The following is a 12,438-nucleotide window of genomic DNA, read 5'->3' on the forward strand; positions in this document are numbered from 1 at the left end:
AAAATTCATCATTTTGATAGACCACAAGATTTAAATGCTGCATGGTACAAATGGGCCCGAATCATATACCCACCTGTAATGTACATGCGATATCTTTAAAATACAGTACACCTTTCTCGTGTATGAAATTCATTTTTCATAAATCTTAGTAACCGTACACATATCTTGTGCATAAAAATAACATACACATAACCTGTGTATAAAATCATTCTCTCGATACATAACATTCACTTTTCATTGCTTTCATAGCTTGGCTTGGTAACCGACCTTAACATATAATGCGCATAATAATATCCCCAAAACAGAACATCTCGTCTGTATTATAATCGTATAAACTTCGAAGTACTAAACACCACGCCCACTAGCCCTTCCGTCTAGTGAACATTCTGGGTGGGGGTGTTAAACCTGGTAGCTACCTTTAGGATTCGCGTGAATTAGGGCAATACCCGATTCTAATTCTTAGGTTACCAAGCAATAATAATCAGGGGAAATATTCACAACAATTAGTGGCAATTATAACGTCCAACTAATTCAATAATAATCTACAGAACTTTTGTCTGCATAATAATTCATTCGAGGAATGTTTTGCTAGTGTCTATCTCGTTAAACATTTATAAAAGCATTTCATGTATTCTCAGTTCAAAATATATTTCAGAAACATTTAATAAAGCAGTTATAAAAACAGCGCATCTATTCTCAGTCCCAAAAATATAAAGAGTAAAAGGGAGCAAATGAACTCACGCATATAAATATTGTAAAATAGTTAATAAAGCATTTGCATGTATTCTCATCCTAAAAACGTAAAGAGTAAAAGGGAGCAAATGAACTCACGCATATAAATATTGTAAAACAGTTATTAAAACAGTGCATGTATTCTCAGCCCAAAAATGTAATGAGTAAAAGGGAGCAAATGAAACTCACCATACTGTATTTTGTAGTAAAAATACATATGACGACATTAAACAACTGAACAATGCAGGGTTGACCTCGGATTCATGAACCTATATCATTTGTATATATATTAACACATATCACATTTAATCAACTAAGTTTATTTATATTATATAATGTATTAATATCTTTATATATATAGAATTATATTAAGATATGTTCTTATATAACTACTACTTTATTTGGTAAAATAATATTTATAATAGGAAGTTGTAATATTTTTATTATAATAATAATACTAATAATAATAATAATAAGTAGTAGTAGTTTTTAGTAAGAATAATAAGTTTAATAATAATGATAATGAAAATAACAATTTTGATAATAATAATAATAATAATAATAATAATAATAATAATAATAATAATAATAATTATTATTATTATTATTATTATTATAATAATAATTATTATTATTATAATTATAATAATAATAATAATAATAATAATAATAATAATAATAATAATAATAATAATAATAATAATAATAATAATAATAATAATAATAATAATAATAATAATAATAATAATAATAATAATAATAATAATGAGTATTACTAATAACTACCTTTCAAGAAAAAGTTCCAAAAATAAATGCCTGTGCCTGGGCTCGAACCTGCGACCTCTAGCTAACTCGACAACCTTATGAACCATCCATCTGTCCATGTATATCTGATTACAACTAGAGTTTTAATTCATTTAAACCACTACTTATCTGTTTCCCCTTTCTCCTCTTCTACTTAATAAAACCCATTCTCCATTCTCAAACGTCTCATTACGGCCCAAAACATAATAAGACTCAGCCCAAAGTATAACGATCCATTAGCAAAAAAATGTAAATGAAGAGATTCGGTTTCTTTATCATATTTTCTAAAACCTCAGCCGATGAAACAGATAAACACTAATACCTAATCATCTTCTTAGAACATTCATAAAATCATAATATATCATAACATTTATCATTATTACCTTGATCATTATAATCACAATATTATCATACATCATCATCATTTTACTGTATTCAATATACCATCGTCACTTTCATCTCATGCTTCAAGTATCATATCCATCATCATTACTTACATCACTAATTAATATCATGATCTTTATCCTCTTGCACTATTCGTGAATTATCATATGTCTCTTCATTAACATATGAACCGAATAACAAACAAAATATAGCAGTAATTTGTTCGTGGATTTTGCATGACAAAGCAGCCAACAACAACTTTTCGGCCCAATTATAAAATTAAACAAGGCTGTCCCAGAAAATAATTAGATTAAGTCCCACTTGATGTGGCATTCGGTATTTTGCTCTAATGAATCAATGTGATAAACATTGGGTAGGGTCATATGCTTTATGGGTGTCGGCCAACAGAAAAAGAAAAGCAATTATGCAATACACTCCAATATTATTATTAATCATAATTATTGAATGGAGAATGGCTCAAAATATAAATGTGTCGTGTGTGTTTGTATTGAAGTCGGGTAATAACCAGCAAACGGGAATGCTTCAACGGGTAGTTGCAGTTGGGGTGTTATCTTCAGTAAATCAGATGTAACACCCCGTTTTTCCCCGTACATGATTTATAGGTGTATTGTGTATGTACGACAGGCGTATGAAGGGTTCGGGACATGTTTGGGTGTTGAGGTCTTGTATGCAAGGAAAGGTGTCAGACCACGTTGAATGTCACGGCGCGACAAAGGAGGCCGCGGCGCGGCATTTAACTGGAATCCAGATCAGAAGCTTGATTAAAAATGATCCCAGAACTAGGCAACTATCGCGGCGCGACATTTAAGGCCGCAGCGCAGCGATACGGGCAAACTGGTACCAGATTCTTGTAATTTTAAATAAGGTTCAAGGGCAATTTGGTCATTTCACGTTTGAGCCAGATTTGAGGCTTTAACCTCATCCATTCATTTCATTTCCTAATTTCATTTTCCTTTTCATTTCATTTTCCTCTCAAAAACTCAAACACCCATTTGATTTCAAAGGGATTTTTGGAAAGGAAGAAGCGGGATTTGATTTTTGGCGTAGTTGACTAGTTTGTTCTCCTCGTTCTTAGTTACACGGTGATACTAGTGGTAAGCTCTAACTCCGAATTTCATTTTCGTGTTCATCATTCAAATTTGGGGCTTTTGATTGTATGATTCATAGATGAAACCCATTTAGTTGTTAATTGGAGATTAACACCAAGATTCGGGTTTGTAAGTGTTAAAGGTGGGTTTTGGGTTAGTTAATGATTTAACCATGTTTAAGACTTGAGAATGGTGTATAATCACTAGCATTAGTGATTATTGGTGTTTTGGAGACTTTTAGGGTTTTCGTGGTTGACTAATTTTGACTAGAGTCAAAATTAGGGTTTGTTGAGGATTATGACCCGATTGTTGATTTAATAAGGTTTGTAAACTTAAAATGGATTAAGTTGAAGTATAAAACCGAGTTAAACATGTTTTTGTGTCAAAACTTGTAAATGGTGAGATTTTGACCTTATGGGTCAAAATTAGGGTTTATGGGCGATTTTGAGAACTATAAGTGTTTAACACTTGTGTTCGGGTTTAATTGGCATATTAGGACCATTATCACTTGTGTTAGTGATTATTGGTTAGTTTGGGTGCAGTTTGTACTTGGAGGTGCATTTGGGTCGAATTTGCACTAAGTGTCAAATTGGGTTGGTTTGTAAATCCAATCTAAGTGTGTTGTTGAATTTGTGATAATGGAATAGGTACTTTCCATTGACGAGTTGCGGATTACTTAGAAGCATTCTTCAAGGTGACAAGGTGAGTGTTAATATCCTATATGCATATGTATATGTAGGATGGGTGTGGGTCGGGTGAAGTGGTTCTCGGTCATAGAGCTCACTTCACATATAGGTGGATCGATGGAACTTGTGTATAGGTCCAATTGGCATGTTTGTGCGTTTTGGTTGACCACCTTTGGCGAGGTACACGCTGGTGTGTACGTTATCACACGTGGTTGTGATTTAAATGTTATAACCCCAATGGCGAAGGGTTGATATTGTTGTGAAGTGGATGACCCCGATGTGGTGGATTTTATAATCCTTGACCGTGGGTTTTGATGTTGAGAAGTGAATCGCGTGTAGTTCAGATTCACGATGACTCGTGTAGTTCGATTATCTTATTGAGGTAGTAATCTCATGTGGTTTCGGATTACTGAGGCTTGTGTAGTTCGGCCAACCTCGATGTTGTGAAGATAGTAATCTCGTGTGGGTTCGGATTACTAAGGCTCGTGTAGTTCGGCCAATCTTCATTGTGGCGTTTGGTATTCGGTAATGGGTTAAGGGGTTAACCTTATTCGTTTTATATTGTTATATATATTAATGTAATGTTGTGTTGTAGCTAACCCTCCGGGTGTAGCTTATTGGCGTTGTTCACATCGTCGTTGGTGAACTTATACTTTGTTGATATCTTTAGCTTGTTGCTTAGAGATCGTACGGTATGCTTAGTATAGTTGCCTTATACATGGATGCTTCGGTATGCGGTATTTGATATTTTTGTGGGGTGTCCATTTTATACATATATATGTATGTAGTATATTATCATTCACTAAGCGTTAGCTTACCCTCTCGTTGTTGATATTTTTATAGGTTCGCATGCTTGGCGGCTCGGGTAAGCTTGGGGATTAGAGATCTTGGCTAGGTTGCTTAGAAGATCTTGCTTTTGTATTCGATTAGGATTTGGGTAGCGTAGTCCCAAATCACCATGCTCGGTTTTGGTTGGAAACTAAACTAGTCAGGTCGTGTATGTCCGTTTGGACAATTAATCAATGTATTGAATGTTTTAAGGTTTATTAAACCTTCTATTGCATTAAAGATGTTTATGGAAATACAATTGGGACCTAAAGTGTTATTTAAAGCGTATTAAAAGGAAGAAAAAAATTATGGGCCAGTTTTTAATACGGGTTGGGTTGTTTCAACTGATATCAGAGCATGGTCTAAGGGATTTAGGCGACTTGAGATAGGTGCCTAGACTTAGACTTTTGTGTGTGCTTATTTGTTGTGGGACTTGTAGGTGAACGGGTCAGAACGAGTTATAGTTAGTGCCTTATTTGTAGGTGGACTAACTAGGATTTTTAGCTTGTGTTGTGATGCTATTCCCTTGCGTGTGTTTATATCGCGTGGAATCGTCGTTGTGTTGGTTATATCATCGTGCGAGGCGGTCGTTGTACTAACGAGTTGAGACGACGTGTGTGCGTAATAAGGACTTGCAAACCTTATTACGGGTGCAAATCGTGTCTAACAAGTGATGTACGACGAGTGTTGAGCAAGATGGGGCGGAATTATGCGTGTTGTTTTATACGTTCGTGGACTAATCGTTTTGCATTCTTTAGAATGACGATGCGAAATGAGATCGAGATGAATGACGAGGAGTTTAACTCTAGAGTTGCGGCCACCGTTGAGGAGCAAATGAGTGCATTTCGAGAAGAAATGGATAGGAAGTATTCCGAATTTCATTGTAGTAGTGAAATGGAGCGTTGTCTTAAGAGCTTCATGAGGACTAAACCCCCGATGTATGACGGGAAACCGGATCCTTTGGTAAGCACAACTTGGATCTCGGATGTCAAAGGGTGTTTTCGTACTATTTAATGCCCTCCTGAGAAGAAGACGAGACTCGCTACTAGTTTGTTGCGGGGTAGGGCAAAGGATTGGTTGGATGGTAAGATTGATCTTGTCGGTGGTGAACCTTTTATGGCGTTATCGTGGGATGGGTTTAAGAAGGAATTCTTCGAGGAGTTCCAAACTTCAGTCGATTTGTCGGAAATGCGTAATGAGTTGCGAAATTTGCAACAGGGTTTTATGGATTTGAATACTCTCAAGACGACCTTTATGGCGAAGGCTCGTTTTTGCCCGGAGTATTTGGGGAATGATAATTTGTTGATGCAAGATTTCTATCGAACCTTGAATGATGACTTGAAGAATAAGATTAGCCGGGGTCACGCAAAATCGTTTGCGGAATTATTCGCCGTGGCTAGAGGTTTCGAGTCGAATACGCGATCAAAGATTGGTGAACCTTCAAGTGAGAGAAGGGTTGTTTCATATGGTGCTCCGAGTAAGAGGACTAAGGGTCCGAGTGTGAGCACGGGTGGTACGCGGACGGGTATACAGGATTCTAGTGCATCTAGATGTTATAATTGTGGCATGAGGGGTTACAAGTCTTGGGAATGTTTGGTGTCGAAGGGTGATGGTATGGTGTGTTTCAATTGCCAAGAAGAAGGACATCGTAAGTCGGAATGTCCCAAGTTAGCGGGGACGGGTGCGGCAAGGAGACGTTAAGGTACGTTTCATTTTAATAAATATGTCCTTTGATTATTTATTAATTGCCATTGAATTTGAGTTTGTAAAATGCCTTGTGTTGTGCATATAGTTGTTATGGGTGACGTTCCTAATGGAAGTACCCTATGGTGATGTTTTGATTAATGGGCGAAGGGCGTAAGACTCGGTGCAACCAAGCATTCCTTAGTATTTGGAAATGTTTCTACCAAGCCATGGAAATGGGTTTTGGTGTTCGATTGTTAAGCGCGTGTTCGCTATAATGTGGAAGTTGATGAACCATGAGGTTCGTCGGGTGGATTGAAACCTTGAATGTGAAGACCCGTCCTAATCCATCTGGACGAAGTCCATATCGATTATAAATGATTCACAACAGTTGATTACATCGCGAGGTACTTGACCTCTATATGATACATTTACAAACATTGCATTCGTTTTTGAAAAGACAATCTTTCATTACATCGAAAGTTGACGACATGCATACCATTTCATAATACATCTAACTATAATTGACAAAATAATAATCTTGCTGAACTCAACAACTCGAATGCAACGTTTTTTAAAATATGCCTTGAATGACTCCAAGTAATGTCTCTAATATGAGCTAATGCACAGTGGAAGATTTCTTTCATACCTGAGAATAAACATGCTTTAAAGTGTCAACCAAAAGGTTGGTGAGATCATTAGTTTAATATAAATAATCATTTCATAATTTTAATAGACCACAAGATTTCATATTTCCATTTCTCATAAACATACGTCCCATGCATAGAGACAAAAATATTATTCATATTGATTGAACACCTGGTAACCGACATTCACAATATGTATATAAGAATATCCCCATCATTCCGGGATCCTCCTTCGGACATGATATAAATTTCGAGGTACTAAAGCATCCGGTACTTTGGATGGGGCTTGTTGGGCCCGATAGATCTATCTTTAGAGTTCGCGTCAATTAGGGTGTCTGTTCCCTAATTCTTAGATTACCAGACTTAATAAAAAAGGGCATATTCGGTTTAATAATCCAACCATAGAATTGAGTTTCGATCACTTGTGTCTATTTCGTAAAGCATTTATAAAAATTGCGCATGTATTCTCAGCCCAAAAATATAAAGGGTAAAAAGGCAAATGAAAACTCACGCAAAATCAGTTTTAGTATTTGTATCCATTTAGTAAAACAGTTATAAAAGCATTGCATGTATTCTCAGCCCAAAAATGTAAAGAGTAAAAGGGATCAAATGAAACTCACGCATATAATTATTGTAAAACAGTTACTAAAGCATTTGCATGTATTCTCAGCCCCAAAAATGTAAAGAGTAAAAGGGGATCAATGAAACTCACCTTTTGTACTTTGTAGTAAAAATACATATGACGACATTGAACAAGTATAGGGTTGGCCTTGGATTCACGAACCTATATCATTTGTATATATATTAAAACATATTCTTGTACTCTTATAAATCTATATATTATTATTAATGATACAATTGTTATATTTATTAATTTATAGGTTTCATTATTTATTTATATATTTTTGTACATAATAATATTAATATAATTAAGTTGTATATATATTAAATATATCTTTATATATATAACCTTCAATTTTTATACTTATAATCTTAGCCATGTCTTTTAAATTTTTATTTTCATGATTATAATTATCTTAATAATAATAATATAAATATTATTGTTAATAATAAAATGATAGTTTTTAAGAATTATAAAAGATAACTTTAGTTAAAAATTAACGTTAATGATAATACTTTTAGTAGTAACAATACTAATATTGAAAACTCATGTTAAATATAAACGACAATATTTATAATAATAATAATAATAATAATAATAATAATAATAATAATAATAATAATAATAATAATAATAATAATAATAATAATAATAATAATAATAATAATAATAATAATAATAATAATAATAATAATAATAATAATAATAATAATAATAATAATACTAATAAACAAGATAGACTACCTCTAAGAGCTTTCTGAAAAAAAAATGGCTGGAACCAGAATAGAACCCATGACCTCTTGTAGACTCGACACCACACCAGACCAACCAGACCAATCTGTTTTTCTGTTATTAATCTAACCCACTAACTATTTAACCCGATCATTTAGCTGCTTCCTGCTTCTAGCCTACTACTAACCCATTTAGTGTCCGGCCCAAATCTTAAAATATGGATATCATCGCAGCCCACTATAGATTTAATTGATCCAAGATTTATTTTTGTTTCTTGTACTGGAAAATCTCGAGCAGCAGCCAGCAGGTCACGATCAGGATTCAACAACCCTAAAAAAAGTGTCGGTGCATTATTCTATTTATCTATACAACTAGAATCGCACTAACCCATCATCATTCTTATATTATGATCACTTTTATTATATTATGTAATATTAAATCATCACCATCTCACATCGTTCTGTTAATAGAAAAGGCAGCGGCAAAAGACAAGCGTAGCAGCAGCAGATAAAACTAACAGAAACATTAATATAGCAGCGAGCAGTAGCAGTAATGATGAAGGTGTCGATTCTAAATGGGTTTGATAGTGACGGTTGTGGTTGGGGTAATGGTGGCTCAAAGTTGCAGTGGTGGTTTGGTTGATCAATATGGATGTCACATAAAATCATAAATACTAATCATCATCTTCATTTCTTTATTATATAACAGCAATTAGAGTATAGCAGGAGCATGGTGTGGAGGTTTTTATGGCGAATTGAAACAGATAGCAGTAGAAGCAATATATAGTAGATTAGGGTTGTTTATTGTGGAGTTCTTGAAGCTTGTCAAACACTTAACAACATCAAAAGAATTTGGTGGTTGTTGGTTTCATCGAATTCAACAGAAGAGGAGTAGCAACGGGAAACAAAAGTAAATACCTTCCAACGGTAATGATGGATGTAGCAGTAATGCGAGGTTTGTTAAGCTTTTGGGTATGATTCCATTTGGTTTCCATTTGATCAAAATAGAAGCACTTAATCGAGTTGTAATAGTACATAGTAATCCAGTCGGTGATGATTTGTTCATGACAAAACAGAAAAACAAACATAGTAGTTATGGAGGTTATCACAGGTTCGATTATGGTGTTTAGATAGTAATGGGTTTAGTGGTGATTAAATGATTTTAGGGTGACGATGGGTTTATGTGGTGGTGAGTTCTTGATGCAAATAGAAGAAGGAAGAAGAGTAGAAGTTTGGATCGATTAGTAGAAACACTAAAGGTGATGTTGGTTTGGTTTGAAGTTCATGGTTATGATTTATGGATTTTGTGTGCATTTCCATAACTTGAAATGCATATGCGTTTACATGTATAGAATTAGATAGATAGGGAATTATAATAGATAGGATAGCTAGATTAGACATCTAACAGAAAGCAAATGTAAGCACAATAATGTGAAGACATGAAACAAAATTTACAAAAGCAAGATAGTGACTTCTAACAGAATGGAATGATTCTAACTTTCTTCTTTGTATTTATTTAATGTGAGATTTAAATGAAGTTGTTTATATTATATATTGTTTAAGTATTCAGATAAAGACATGAATTGAGCTGGAAAACAAAGATCAAAAGTGAGGAAAAATCCTTGAAGGATTTGGATGATTAATTCACTTTATAATTTTGGATTTAACTGATGCATTCGAATAGAATCAATTTTAGAGACAGAAATCAAAATCTAAAATAGTGGGATGGTGATAGCAAACCAACTATGTCTGTATCTATATCTATATTTGTTTATACTGAAATTTTATATATGTCTATAAATGTATTTGAATGTATACATATTGTATTTGATATATGTATATGTATATGTATCTAACTAGAAGCTGTATAAATATATACATGTACCTAAGTAATAATAATAATAAAATTAATAGTAATGATAGTAATATCAATAATGTTAATAATTGATAATTATATACTTTAATAATAATACTAATAGTATTAATTTTAATGTTTAATAATAATACTAATATGTATCATAACAAATAATATTACAACTCTACTACTAGTTATAATAATGATGATATCAATAACAATAATAAATCACATGTATAAATTTTCAGTATTACCATTTTAATAATATTAATAATACTAATATTAATATTTATAATAATAATGGATATACTAATAATATAATAACTATAACTAAAATTGTAATTTCATTTAATACATTAATATTACAATTTATTAATTATGTAATATTTAATAATTATATCATAGGTTACATGATAACATTCATTGAATCTTTAATTATAATAATATTACTTATCTATAGAATTTGTTTATACATATATATTTACATTTTTATTTACACACAATTGTTCGTGAATCGTCGAGCATAGTCAAAGGGTAATTGATTACATGAATACAGATTTCAAAACTTTCAAGACTCAACATTACAGATTTTTGCTTATCGTGTCGGAAACATATAAAGATTAAAGTTTAAATTTGATCGAAAATTTCAGGGTCATCACAGTACCTACCCGTTAAAGAAATTTCGTCCCGAAATTTGAGTGTGGTCATCATGGCTAACAATAAAAATGTTTTCATGACGAATATGAGTCAATAATTAAAGTTTTATCACCATCAGGTGATTTGAATAAAAACAACTCAATTATTCGAAGCGTACGAGTGAAATTATCACAAAAGATTAAAATAGGATAAGTAGAGATTCGTCGTAACTTTTGACAGAGTCAGGGTTGAATTTTGAAAGTAAGATGCATCTTAACTTTTAACGTAGTCACGATTGAATTCCGGAATTTAAGGGATTTGAAGAAAATCTTCGAAATCTAAAAGATTTGATTCTTCTGCGAATAAGGAAATTTAGATTTCTATATTTAAATGCGGTGATCTGCCTCGATCACTCTGTCTGATATTCCCATTATAAATTAAACTTTTTCCATTCCATTATTCGCACCATTCCTATACTTTCCTTCTTGTTTCATACATCCAAAAGATTCTGAAAATGCTTAATCCAGTTCTGATCCTTGTCCTCATTCTTACTATCGCAACAATCATTCTCCTTTTCCAACTTCTACCGGAGGAATCTGTTTTCTTTTACTTTACCCTTGGGGTTATAGTGTTTTTGATTCTCCCCTGTCTTTATGTTGCGATAAATATTGACATACACGGTTTGTGATTTATGTGTTGTTATCGGGTTTTATATCCTCCCTTATATTTCGATGTCCCTATTTCTGTTTCCTATAATCATTGTCATCCACAGTTAATACTCCCTCCTAGTTGTTGCGATTTATACTCCGATTTCTATTTCGGAGCTTTGCCCCTTTTGTTTCTTGTTCTTGCGATTGAGCATCTCTTGTAATGGTCCAGAATTCACGGATATAAGTTTCAGAATGAACATTGTTAATGTTCTAAGAATGGAATGGTAATGACACGATCTTAATTTGTTAATTTTACCAGAATATCCTGGAAAAATAGATTTATCGAGAAAATGTGTTCTCGATATGTTTGGAGACTAGATAGAATGTAAGAGTCGTGTACATGGCACATGATGATGTTAGAGTCTGTGAATCATCACGTTTTATTAGAAACTCAGCATGACTTACTGTAATATAATCACGTTGATCAAGTGTCATTATATTATACTAACTCATGCATCAGTTCCCAACATTACTTCAATAACATTCATATTTTAAGCTCAAAAGTTTACAGAATGTAGAAACTAATAGTTTTTATATGATGTAATACTGATAGCACGAAGAGATTAATAATTTCAGATAATAATAGTTATAAAAATATCTTCAGAAATATGGAGGATATTTATAATGAAAGATATGATAATATCTCGGAATATCTAAGATCAGAGGATGATAGAAACTATTGTCTGCAAGGGTTTAGAGTAAGGAGCAAGATATTCACAAAAGACTTTAGCAGACATTGAATCATTTGGATTCTTTGAAGTCAAACTTATTCTTTGTGATTTGTCCACGGCTTTCTTCATAGTTTCGCATAATCTGCTTTTCGGTACTAAATTTTCTATTGAATGTTTCCAATATATGATACACAGGAAGCACGAAGAGGTATATAATTTCGGAAGAGAATATTTATGAAAATATCCTCAGAAATATCGAAGATATTGATGATGATATTTTGGAATCTCTAAGTTCGATGGTTGATGGAGAAAGATTTTCCGCAAAATTTTAACATGACTT

Source organism: Rutidosis leptorrhynchoides, chromosome 1 (genome assembly GCF_046630445.1).
Source record: "Rutidosis leptorrhynchoides isolate AG116_Rl617_1_P2 chromosome 1, CSIRO_AGI_Rlap_v1, whole genome shotgun sequence".
NCBI classification, from domain to species: Eukaryota; Viridiplantae; Streptophyta; class Magnoliopsida; order Asterales; family Asteraceae; genus Rutidosis; species Rutidosis leptorrhynchoides.